The 12,739-nt window shown below is 31.2% G+C and overlaps 1 pseudogene across 1 annotated transcript in view; it reads left to right on the top strand.

Moving 5' to 3' along the window:
• The window catches only part of LOC143231754 (talin-2-like), a 160,729-nt pseudogene extending 155,339 nt beyond the window's left edge, over positions 1–5,390 (top strand). The window contains exon 60 of the transcript XR_013017160.1: positions 1,012–5,390. The product of XR_013017160.1 is annotated as a talin-2-like (transcript). The remainder of the gene's footprint in view (positions 1–1,011) is intronic.
• The last annotated feature ends 7,349 nt before the right edge of the window (positions 5,391–12,739 follow it).

The raw sequence follows: 12,739 nt of genomic DNA, 5'->3' as shown, positions 1-12,739 counted from the left end.
GAAGAATAGGTATGTGGATAACAGTACTCTCTGTACAAATTATAATAACATACTATTTAAAGAAGAATAGGTATGTGGATAACAGTACTCTCTGTACAAATTATAATAACATACTATTTAAAGAAGAATAGGTATGTGGATAACAGTACTCTCTGTACAAATTATAATAACATACTATTTAAAGAAGAATAGGTATGTGGATAACAGTACTCTCTGTACAAATTATAATAACATACTATTTAAAGAAGAATAGGTATGTGGATAACAGTACTCTCTGTACAAATTATAATAACATACTATTTAAAGAAGAATAGGTATGTGGATAACAGTACTCTCTGTACAAATTATAATAACATACTATTTAAAGAAGAATAGGTATGTGGATAACAGTACTCTCTGTACAAATTATAATAACATACTATTTAAAGAAGAATAGGTATGTGGATAACAGTACTCTCTGTACAAATTATAATAACATACTATTTAAAGAAGAATAGGTATGTGGATAACAGTACTCTCTGTACAAATTATAATAACATACTATTTAAAGAAGAATAGGTATGTGGATAACAGTACTCTCTGTACAAATTATAATAACATACTATTTAAAGAAGAATAGGTATGTGGATAACAGTACTCTCTGTACAAATTATAATAACATACTATTTAAAGAAGAATAGGTATGTGGATAACAGTACTCTCTGTACAAATTATAATAACATACTATTTAAAGAAGAATAGGTATGTGGATAACAGTACTCTCTGTACAAATTATAATAACATACTATTTAAAGAAGAATAGGTATGTGGATAACAGTACTCTCTGTACAAATTATAATAACATACTATTTAAAGACAAGTCTGGATTGGCCAGGATGAAAGTTCTAATAAATGGATGTTTTAGGAATGTATATCAAAATATGCTGTGAAAATTAAACTAATATTTTGTAGCATGGCTTTTGTTTACCTACTGATCTTACTGAAGTGGTGTTTGCATCATTTTAATTATAGAATGCTGGGAATGCAGTAAAAAGAGCTACAGATAACCTAGTCCGTGCAGCTCAGAAGTCAATTGAAAATGATGAAGAACGGAGTCTTATTATCAACAGAAGAATCGTTGGTGGTATTGCCCAAGAAATTATTGCAAGAGAAGAAATCCTACGCAAGGAGAGAGAGCTAGAGGAAGCAAGGGAACGTTTAGCAGCTCTTAGAGAGCAAAGCACGGGAACAAACCTTGTGACGAACATCAAGGTTATGGTTCTCCTGAAATTATCAGTTGAGCTACAGAAGTAGATGATGCATTTATGAAAACATAAAACATATCTAACTAACAGATGGTTGATCTCTTGAACACTTGTGTGATGGAGATGAATTATTCTAAAATTAACTAAAAGTGCTATTGTTTTATTTAAATATTAGTTTAAAACTGTAGTGTGTGTGTTTTTGTTTAAAAGTGTGGGTGTTGATTAGGATTTTTTTAAATTAATTTTAAATGTTGGACAATTGAAAACAAATTAGTGATTTTAATATTAAATTTAAATTTTGTGGTAAAGAAAGAAAATATTTGTGAAACTGTAACCATGACATATTTTATGTTAACTATAAGTTTATAATAGCTGTATGAAGTGTAACTATCCCACATATATCTTTTTGTTTCTAGTTATATACTCGTAATTATATGTGGTAAAATGTAAAACATGGAGGTGGTCCTTTCCTAGAAAATGAATTCATGCTGTATAAAGGCTTGTACCTAGTAGCTTATTAACTTAAATATGTTTTTTTTGGGAAATGATTCTTCAGTTTTGTAATGGTATTGTAGACAACAGTGCATCCTCTTTGATTCATGTCTATCCTGAAGTTTACTATTATAAGCTGGAGCTGACAAAAGCAAATCTAGAATATTTAATCTAATCTTCATTGAACATACACACCTGTTGTGGTGAGAAGAGTTTATTTAATCTAATCTTCCTGTTGTGGTGAGAAGAGTTTATATTGGATGACGTAAGAGAACATCGGGAATGCATACCTAATATTTTTCATTCAATTTTTGTATATTTTAGTCTAAAAATGAAATTTTCTAGCAATTATGTAACAGTTTAAGTTTCAGTAGTGGACTTAAAGGAGTTAATCAGAAAGTAGTGTGTATATTGTGATAAAAGCCTTTAATTAAATGTTGAACTTTGAAACACTGTAATCAGACTTAAGTCTCACTTTCTACTGAATCTCGACTCCTTCTTGTTACTAACAAAAAATATTCAAACATTCAGTTTTTATCCTTCGAGAAAATTGTTGGGAAATTATAGACAGTGCAAAGTTATCCAACAACTTGAACAGCATGTAATTATGTATATATGTGGAAACATAACTCCAATCTGTCAAGTAAAAGACTGACGTGTAATGAAGGAAACGTGTTTGCATAATTTAAATTTTTGTCCAAAAGTGGAGACTATCATGATTATTTTGTGAAGTCCTTTAATCATAAAAACATTTCAGATTAAATTGTTTGTTTGAAACTTAGTAAATCTGTATGAAGATTAACATCATTCTGTTAACATTAAGAATGAAATTTGGTTACTAGTGAACTAAAACTATTTGTTTATCAGCATTTTCCTCTTTGTAAAATGACTTGTTTTGAAGACAGAACTAATATTTATAAACCCCTGGTTTGTGAGAAAAGTATATTTATATTATTCTAAACTAACATGTTTAACCAGCTATATACAAACCTCCAGGTATCTTAGAATCACACTCTACCTTTGTTTATGTGAAACTTTCACAGATATTGTATAGTCTGGAAGGTTATTTTGAATTACTAACAGTGGACAAGAGTTGTTCTAAACTTTACTAGGAGGATTTTATTGTTACCATATAAGTTTATCAGCAGTGTTAAATAGATTTGTTATAACTATGTCTCAGCTTTCTAACACAGAGTCTAGTAGAAAGTTAAGAGAATAGAAAACCTGTGCCAACATGTGTTCATGAGTTTAGATGTAGAAACATGAATTTAAACATTCTGAATGTTTTCTCTAGCACATTATCTTCGAACTATTATACGAGAATTGGGCCTTATAATTCAGTTATAGTTTTAAGTAAAAATAATTGAGATTACTGTCATACATTTTGAATTAAAAGGTACCATTCGTTGGGAACAGGGTTTATAAGAATAGCATTATCAAAGAGTAGTTTATTTAGAATAGAAAATGTTAAGTAACTTATTGGGATATTTTGATCTTTTTTACACACACAAATAGAACATATATTAGTTGTGTTTTATTGTGAATTATGGAAACATTTACAAAGTTAATGAACATATCCATTTTCCTCAGATTTTCTCCTTAAAAATGTTTGATACTTGTAGCTGTCAAAAGTAGTGTACTCATGGCCTAATCCAATACTTATCATGAAAGAGAAGGAACTTAAGTTAGATTTATATAAAAAATTTCAAAAATGAACTTTTGTAACACTTCGGAGAATTGATGGTATATTTTAATATTCAGATGTGGAAAATGTTTTCACTCCATGGTTTTTAAAACCCGTTTTCCAATAGTCGTAACATCTGCCTAGTTATGTGCTGTTTTTGTAGTGTTAACTAGATACAAGTTTTGCGTGTTTCAATAGTATGATTTATATTTTGATACAAATGGCAGCTCGAACCTAGTAAATCTTTCAAAGTAAGAAATATATATATATTTTATAAAATCATTTATGTACTGATAAGTGATAAAGAAATACAGGTGTGAAAGTAATGTGTCTTCTGTGAACATATGCTTTTGTTTTTAAGTTGTAAAAACTTTAGATATTTATTATTTATTTTGATTTAAATTTTGGTGCAACTAAACGTTTGAGTAAGTTTGAGAGAGAGCTTTTTTTATCTGTTATGAGTTTTTATGTTCTAGATATTTCTAAATTTACAAAAACCAAAGTTAGAGTTTTTATTCAAAGAATTGAAAATAATGTTAACACTTATATGATTTATTTTTCTGTAAAGTTTATTGAGTGTCTCACAATTTTTCTACAAAATTCTGCTCTGAAGCAAGTACATGAACAGTTGAATTATACCATAAAGACATGGTAAACTCTGGACAATAAGTCAAATGTTTTTTGTTGCCTCAGAAGTTTGTGTGATCAAAGTTTTTACGTAACTTCTGTCCAGAGAATAGGACAAAATACGTGTAATTTGTTGTTGCTTCAACATTTAAAAAGAGTATAGAGTTCAGTGACACATTTCTAGCACTGTATGTTAACCTGACATATGATAACACATATTGATCTCAGGAAAACTTCTTTTCATGAAGCAAATTGTAAAGTAATTTAAAAAAAAGGGAACATTTGTACTTTCTTAAAGCATTCTCTAAGTAGAGAGGTTTTTTTTAAAGTGCTTTATGTGGTCTCGATTCCTTTGTAGAATTGAGAACTTTTCACAAATTGTCAATAAAACTTACTTATTCACTTAGACAAAGTACGTTACTAATGAAAAATGTAATAACATTTATTTCAAAGGATATAAACTTGGAAACTAATGTTTCTGAATATTATTTATTATGTAACATTTCTGATACACAAAATACCTTTTACACATTTGTGCCAATCAGTAAACTGTTGAAAACTAAGTACATAATATTGCTGTTGGAGTTTGTTTTAATTAATTTAATTATTTTATGTTTGTTTTCTATTATTTAGAATAACTACTGTTTTGGTAAATAATATTGTATTTAGTAAAAACCTTCTACCCTAAAGGTAAAAAAAAAACAATTACATAATTGTTTACAGTTAAGTGCATGAACATTTTCTGCTACAAAGAAATGTTAAAAATATCAGTTGTTGTTTTTCAATTACTTGAATTTATTTCATACATAATGGATCGTATTTTGTAACGCACCACAGAAAGTCAATTTTTTTCCAGGTAAAATCTGAAAATTATTTTTCTTTGTATTTTTAACTTCAGACTATTTTTCATCGCGTATAATTTTTTATTTAAACCTCCTAGTTTTCAAACACTTTATCTTAGATTTTCCAACCTATTGTAAAGTTCTTGAAAGTTTTTAATAAACCTCAGTTGTAGTTTTGATATTAAAATAAAATCTCGTTTTTATCTGTTGATTTAACAGATTTGGTTTCGTACAACAAACATGAACCTGCACTTTATTATTTGTTACTGTGTGTTTCTCGTCCATTGAATTAATCTAACATTTAAGAATTAAAACTGTGATGACTTCATTGTTTGAGAAACTGAAAAAAGTAAATTATTTTAAAAAGAGAATGAAACTTATTGTGTGAATAATATTATTTTGATTGTTAGTTTATTTTGTAATTAGAATAAGTTAGTCTAACAACTAATTTACTATTTGATTGATTAATGTAACTTTCATGTTTAAGAAAATAAAGATTTAACCTCATTTTATATTCGTGACTGAAATTATTTTTAAAGCTTTTTTATTATTTTGTGTGCGAAATTTGAAGTTTAATATATATAATATTTTAAGACTACGGTTTGTGTTACAGCCACTGATATTCCGTTCAGAAGAATTTTTTAAGGGTAATCATGTACTACAATGATGACGTCTATCAATCAGTAACCTACAACTGACATGAAACTATAAACTTACTTTAATAAGTAGACATAAAAACCATTCGAGTCCCATAATGACAATTTCAAAATAATATTGATAGTTAACGAAGATACATTCGTAGTGTGATATATTTTAGGGGAAGTGGCAAGATAAATTATATTCAAGAGAGTACCATATAATAATTATTACACTATAACATTATTATGAAGTTATATAAAAGCTTAATACGTGTTTCATATATATATGCAATATGTAATTCACTTTGATATCTTCATAATAATGGCAAAGCTGGGTATAAGCGATTGCAGAGGTTTTATTTTGTACTAATGTAATGTGATGTTTTAATGAAAGCAATCCAAACACCTATCTCTCAGTGAACGATAGACTTCTGTGTAACATGATCAGGTGGTTAGGGCAGAAGACACGTAATATGAGGGTCCCTGGTTCGTATCCCGTCACACAAATATACTAGCCCTTCCAGTCGTGGGTAGTTCTGACCAGCTGTCTTCCCTCTAATCTTTCACTGCAAAATTAGGGACGGCGAGCTTTGCGCGAAATTAAAAAAACAAACAAACAATCATAAATTCATTTATTTCTAATGTTAATTAATGTTCACTTTTAGCTTTCCCAGTATGTTACTTTGACGAACTTTTTAAATCTTACTTAGTAGTATGAATGAATAAAAAAACTTAAAATAGCAAATAAATATACAGTAGGTAATATGAAGAATTATAAGATAATAAATAAATATTATTATTTGTTTGAAAGATATTTTGATAAATTTGAGTTGTTTGAATTCATATTAATGACGTGAGTTTGTCAATCGGAAACCATGTTTGGGCTACTTTCGATCACATTACTCAAGTGTTAAAGTTAACTCTAACTAGGTTACTAAATAGTAAAGTAGTGGCAGTTTAAACAGTAGCATCGAAATAATTCGATGTATAAACAGCAGTATTTTCGTCATAAAATAAACAAAATCACCGTCTCTAAAGAAAATAAAACAATACTAAATAGCTGTAATAGTAATGATAGAAAAAGGAGTGATATTACGTAAAATATAGATTAATTTACAAGAAATTTTTGTGTCTCTCTCGCCGTTCGTCATACGCATGCGAATTTCAATGTTTACGTAAAAAAACGCAGAGTGCTTTCACAAAAAGTTTAAAATTATTGGTTATTTCCTGTTTTCGAGACAAAAAAATATTTTATTGAGTGAAACAACATTAAAGCATAATTACATTAAAACAGTGAGAAGTGAAACAGTTCATCAAAATGTTTGTTTTTTGTTGTGTTTTTTTTTTGCGTGATAATTCACTTTGCCGGAGGCGAATCAATTGAAACCTGTCGAGCTGCTATTGCATCCGAGAATATTTTCTAGGTACGACCTGAAAGCAAGATCGATGTGAAGGTGAGTTTGTATGCTTTATTAATTTTATTTATTTTGTTGTTGTTCAGTTAAGTTTTATAGGCGCTTCACTGAGTTACATTTTTCAAAACATGGTAGGTTTGTAACTTTTTCTGTGGAGAGTTTTGCAAAATGTCAAACATTTTGTATTATTACTTAGGAGAAGGCTTACTGACAGAAAACTTTACTCGCTTGTACTTCTTTGGACATCTGCGATAGAAATCGAAGTTTTTAGACGATGTAGCATCTCCAGTGTTACTTAAAACATATGTAGCAAAGTATTTAATCGAGTTTTATTAGTAGTATTATTCGTTAGTGTAACTACATTCTCGTAACAAGATGAAAATTATTGTCAATAACCATGAAACAAAATTATTCAGTTTGAAACTGAATCGGCGAGCAAAGTGTAATCAAAACACAGTTTGGGAATTGTTTAGTAAAGATATAAGAAATAACCGAAAAAATACCAAGTCGTAAAAGGAACGGATGGAAAGGCCTATTAATTTTCGAAGACATTTAATTCATAAAACAGTACGCCATTAATGACAAGGATATTAATTTTAGAAGCGCTTTTATTAATATTGAGGGTTCTTAATATGAACATTTTTATCCATTATTCAAATATTCATTTTACTAAAGGGGATAAAACGTGCTCACTAGTAGAAATCTAACCGTCTACAAATACAGTCGTCTTTAATTTGTAAATTTAATATTAGTAAAATCATTCAGTTTAGTATATTTTATTATAGAAGAAGAAATATATTTATAATATTCTTCAGAAATAGGACACTCGTATTGACATCGTAAAGAATGTCCTTATTGTGGTCGTTACTTACATAAAGTGGTACATAGATTTGTCAAGTAGCCTTAAATAAATTATAACATAAGAGACTGTCTGTCACAGGGCATAATTTTCACCAGTTAAAAAGTATTTACAATATACGTGAAGAGAGCAAAAACAATCGAACTGCCTCTTCCCTGTACCTCCCCTACTTCACGTATCTTCCCCTTCTCACACACGTATAAGAGAAACTGACCTAAACAAAAGACTAGGGTCACCTTGAATGTAGATGCTTGATGTATTTCATAAGTACCGTAATTAACTCACACTCAACAATCATATGTGTACTAAAAATTATTGCTCGTAAATCATGTGCCTGTGATATGTGACAGTATTTAACGTGTTATATCAGTTGTGATACAGAAATCTTTTTTAGTATTACCAAACAACTCTATATTTCAAACTATATCAACCAAGTTGCGTAGATGTGAACAAGGAAATCTTAGAAGTTTAAAATATGAGAATCGTTTGGATGTAATTCGATAGAAACGTGCGCTAATTTCGTGTGCAGCTCAGCACTTAACAAGTACGGTAATTACGTCATCTAACGTGAAAGATCGTTTTATTACAAAGTTTACACTGCATCGTTGAAAAGTTACTAAATAACTTGTTTGTTATAATTATTTGATTTTACATGACAATATGAAACTCTTATGGGGCCGTATTCCAGAATATAACGTACACCACGTTTGTTTTTTTTATAAAGTTAAAAACAGTAACGTAACTAGGGTTTTCAGCGCCCGGGGACAAAGTCAGTTTTCGCGCCCCCTAGAAACAAAATGTAAGCCATAATTCCTAATTATGAGACATCAATTTGGCACCCCTCCGTACAGATGTACCCCTTGCCCCCGAGCTACACCATTGGTTAAAGGTTCGTATCCGAACATTGCAATAAACAAAATAGTTCATAACTCAAAATTCAAGCCTAGATCCACTTCTTTATCTTTCCCTCGCTTAGCCGAGAAAAAGTTAGTTTAAAAAATTAAAAATAACTCATCAGTTTTTCGTTCGTAATAAAGTTTAAAACTAACAGCAAACAATGCTGAAATTTCGAGTCTTTAGATCGCAGTAGAACATTAATACTGTTTGTTGTTAATGGGTTATTTGTGCTGAAATATTCCGGCACCGGATATGACAGATATAATTGTGCTTGACACTGTTGAATATTATTATTATTTCTTTCACTTATAGTTCTTAAAATAATGAGACGTATTAATGGTTATGTTTTTTTTAGTTATTTTTTCAATAATAGTGGGAATTCACTGTAACACATTCGGGTTATTCACTCCCAGCATTTGGGTCACGTGTGCTACATTTACAAAACATCTGTGTATTTATTTTATAAACATGTTGAGTTTCAGGACCCTCCAGTCTCAGGAAAGCTGTGTGTTGTATTTTAAATTCCAGTGTCTATACATTTGGCCCGGCATGGCCAGATGGTTAAGGCCCTGGACTCATAATAATTCAAGGGTCGCGGGTTCGAATTCCCGTCACACCAAACATGCTCGCCCTCTCAGTCGTGAGGGCGTTATATGTTACGATCAATCCCACTCTTCGTTGGTAAAAGATCAGCCCAAGAGTTGGCGGTGGGTGGTGATGACTAGCTATATTACGGACGGCTAGCTCAAATAGCCCTCGTGTAGCTTTGCGCTACACATTATATAGCGCCCACACGGCTGAAAGTGCATGTTTGGTGTGACGGGGATTCGAACCCGTGACCCTCGGATTACGAGTCGAACGCCTTAACCCACCTGGCCATGCCAGACCCTCCATGCCCGGGTTACTTATTATTACTAGCCCTCGTGTAGCTTTGCGCGAAATTCAAAACAAGCCAAACGGACATGGAGGTTCGTAGTGCCTTAATATTAATACCAGTAATTAAAAACAAGAGGGGAGAACTACATTCGTGAATATATATTATAACAATGCTATATGATTCATTAATTAGTGTACAGTGGCGTGTAGCAGCACTGAATGCAAGTTATTCGACTTCGGTTACCTTTACCAAAATCTGGCCCATTTCTTCTCTAGATAGCGGCTATGCTGCAGCCAAATCTTAATAAAAGTAATGGTGATTGTTACGTAATTCACAATGAATGTGGCTAAAAATAAAATTCTCTAATAAATATATATCCCGAGAAAATTTAACGAAATATATCTTCCATCAAAAAAATGTTCCGAGGAAAACTAAACTACTTAAACGTGTCTGTTAGGAGCTTATACAGAATATAGGCCTCCAAAGTTAGAAAAACAAATTCAATTTTTATTTTGTTTTATAAAATAGTTATAGTAAATATTTTGACGCTGCTTACTATATTTGTAAATCGCATATATTTACAGTTTCGTTAGTTTGATAATGTATTTTATAAATAAATATTTATTTATTGGTTTGTTTTGAATTTCGCCCAAAGCTTCACGAGAACTGCTATCTACCATTGATAAACCAGAGGGAAGGCAGCTGTAGTTAACACCATCTACCACCAACTCTTGGGCTGGGTTTTTTTTACCAATGAATAATGGGATTGATCGTACTTTATAATGTCTTCACGGCTGAAACACGAATATTTTCGGTGATGGAAATACGAACTAGTGGTTTGCGATGTAATGTGATGAATGTTGAAACTTTATAAGTTACAGTATTTTCGAACCTCTTATTCGTAACAAATTAAACTTCATCAGTGTAATATGAATAACATAAATCTTTTTATTATCTATTTGTAAGCAAGAAAGAATTGTTGTTGAGACCGTTAGTGTAACACAAGTAAAGCCTAGTTGTGAAGCAGCATCTGAATCATAAAGTTGATAAACTAATACATTATCTATTAAATAACTATGATAAAGTTACTTCAGTGGCTTCTTGGGCTGAGCATTTTCATGGCAACGTGGCCCATTTTACTCTCTGGAAGGTTTCTTGTTAAAATACCCGAAGAACAAATGCTTCATGTGTGGTTGTACACTTTGGGCACTTTTGGGCTAGCATGTCTCTCCATTATAACCTATCGAGTGTTTACTTTTAATAACTGTGAGGCAGCAGTGAATGAACTACAAATGCAAATTAAAAAAGGAAGAGAAGATATTAAAAGGTTTAAGTTTGATGAAGACAAGTTGGAGAGTGCTGACTCATGAGTTAGCTGCATCAGAAGTATGGGGGAACAATAATGTTGGAGATTATAGTGAACTGCAAAACATAAAACTTGAGTCATTACAAACTTTGTTAACTGTTGTCCATCAGGTAATATTTACATTAAGTAATTATGATGTCTTTTGAATTAAAATCGAGTATGCGAAAAGAAATACGAACTCGCAACATTCAGCTGGCGAATAGAGTTTCTTAATCACCCGATATATGTTTTGTTAAATGTGATTTTTTTATTTAGTGTTGAGCATCGTAACTACATTAAAATATTCATAAGATCTATCAAACATTGAAATATAGTTAGCTTTAAATATAAGCATTATTGAATCATACGTGTATAAAACTAGGCCTAAGGGTAGATGTGGTGCATTTCTCTACGTTTCCTAGTTAGTATACTTATATTATTGTTAACAAGGTTTTGTCCACCCCCCTCTTTTTCATAAGGTTTTAATCCTAATGTAATGAATACTTCCGAAAATCTGATACATCATTAAAATGGGTAATATAAATAAAATAGTATATACAATGTTCGAATGATAACAAATATCGAACAAAGCAGAATGTCATTTATTTAGTCGGTTCCTTATTTATTAAACAAATTCGTTTCTATGTATTACATTACTTTTCTGTTTGAAATACGGTATTTAAGATATTTGCAGAGAGTTTGGTAAAGCTAAAATTGTAAAGTTACAGAAACTGTAATACTTCGTATTGGGATAACTTAAACATTGTACTTTTATAACATATTATTCCGGATCCCGGTCGCACCAAACTTGCTCGCCCTTTCAGCCATTTGAGCAATACAATGTAATGGTAAATCCCATTATTCATTGGTAAAGAGTAGCCAGGAGTCGGCGGTGGGTGGTGATGACTAGCTGCCTTCCCTCTAGTCTTGCACTGCTAAATTAGGGACGGCTAGCGCAGATAGCCCTCAGTAGCTATGCGCGAAATTCAAAACAAACAAACAAACCGATGTGGTATGTTCTTTTTGGATCTCAAATCTCCCAGTTTTTTTTTTTTTTGTCAGTAGTCTGTAAGTGTTTGATGTTTATATTGAATTATCTGAACTTTTGAAATCAATGAATCAACATATACGAATTTTTAGCTGTGTAACAAAATTACTGAACAGCGTGTAATGACTTGGCACAGGCGTTGCTGCTTCCTTAGAAGTTTGGCTAGAAGGCAGGCTGCACAAGCCGACATCAGGTTATTAGTGCACGTGTATTTAGCGCGCGAGTTTATAACCGTCAACAGACAACTGGGAGGAATTTTTTTTTTTCCCAGCTCATTTTTAACTTGTGAACTACATGAAGTAACTCAAGTGTGAACATTAATAATAGTTGCTTAGAAATTTTATGACAAATTCTCGACTGACGAGAAATTGTGTGAAAAATTCACTCATGAGAGAAATGGATTTGTATTTTGCGCAACTCTACACAGAAGATATCTGTTTCTAATTTAATAATAAATTAACGGGAAGGTATCCAGTTAACACCTTCCACCGTTAGCTCTTTACCAACAAATAATGGGATTTACCATCACTTAATTACACCCTCATGGTTGAAAGGTCGAGCACATTCGACGAAGAGGTTGTCAGTGTTCAATGTAGTAACGATATTCTGTTCAGTTGATACATACATTTGCATAATTAACAGTTCACAATTTCCCCTAAAGAATGGAGTCCAAGTTTTAAAATCACATGTCTTAGTTTTGTGGTTTAAAAATCTGGTTACTTTACTTTTTGTTCCAAAAACATTATACGTATACCTACTTGTATACTGTTG

The sequence above is a fragment of the Tachypleus tridentatus genome, chromosome 11, assembly GCF_004210375.1.
Source record: "Tachypleus tridentatus isolate NWPU-2018 chromosome 11, ASM421037v1, whole genome shotgun sequence".
Lineage (NCBI taxonomy): Eukaryota > Metazoa > Arthropoda > Merostomata > Xiphosura > Limulidae > Tachypleus > Tachypleus tridentatus.
The sequence above is the reverse complement of the archived record's forward strand: the minus strand, read 5'-3'. Positions and strand labels throughout refer to the sequence as shown.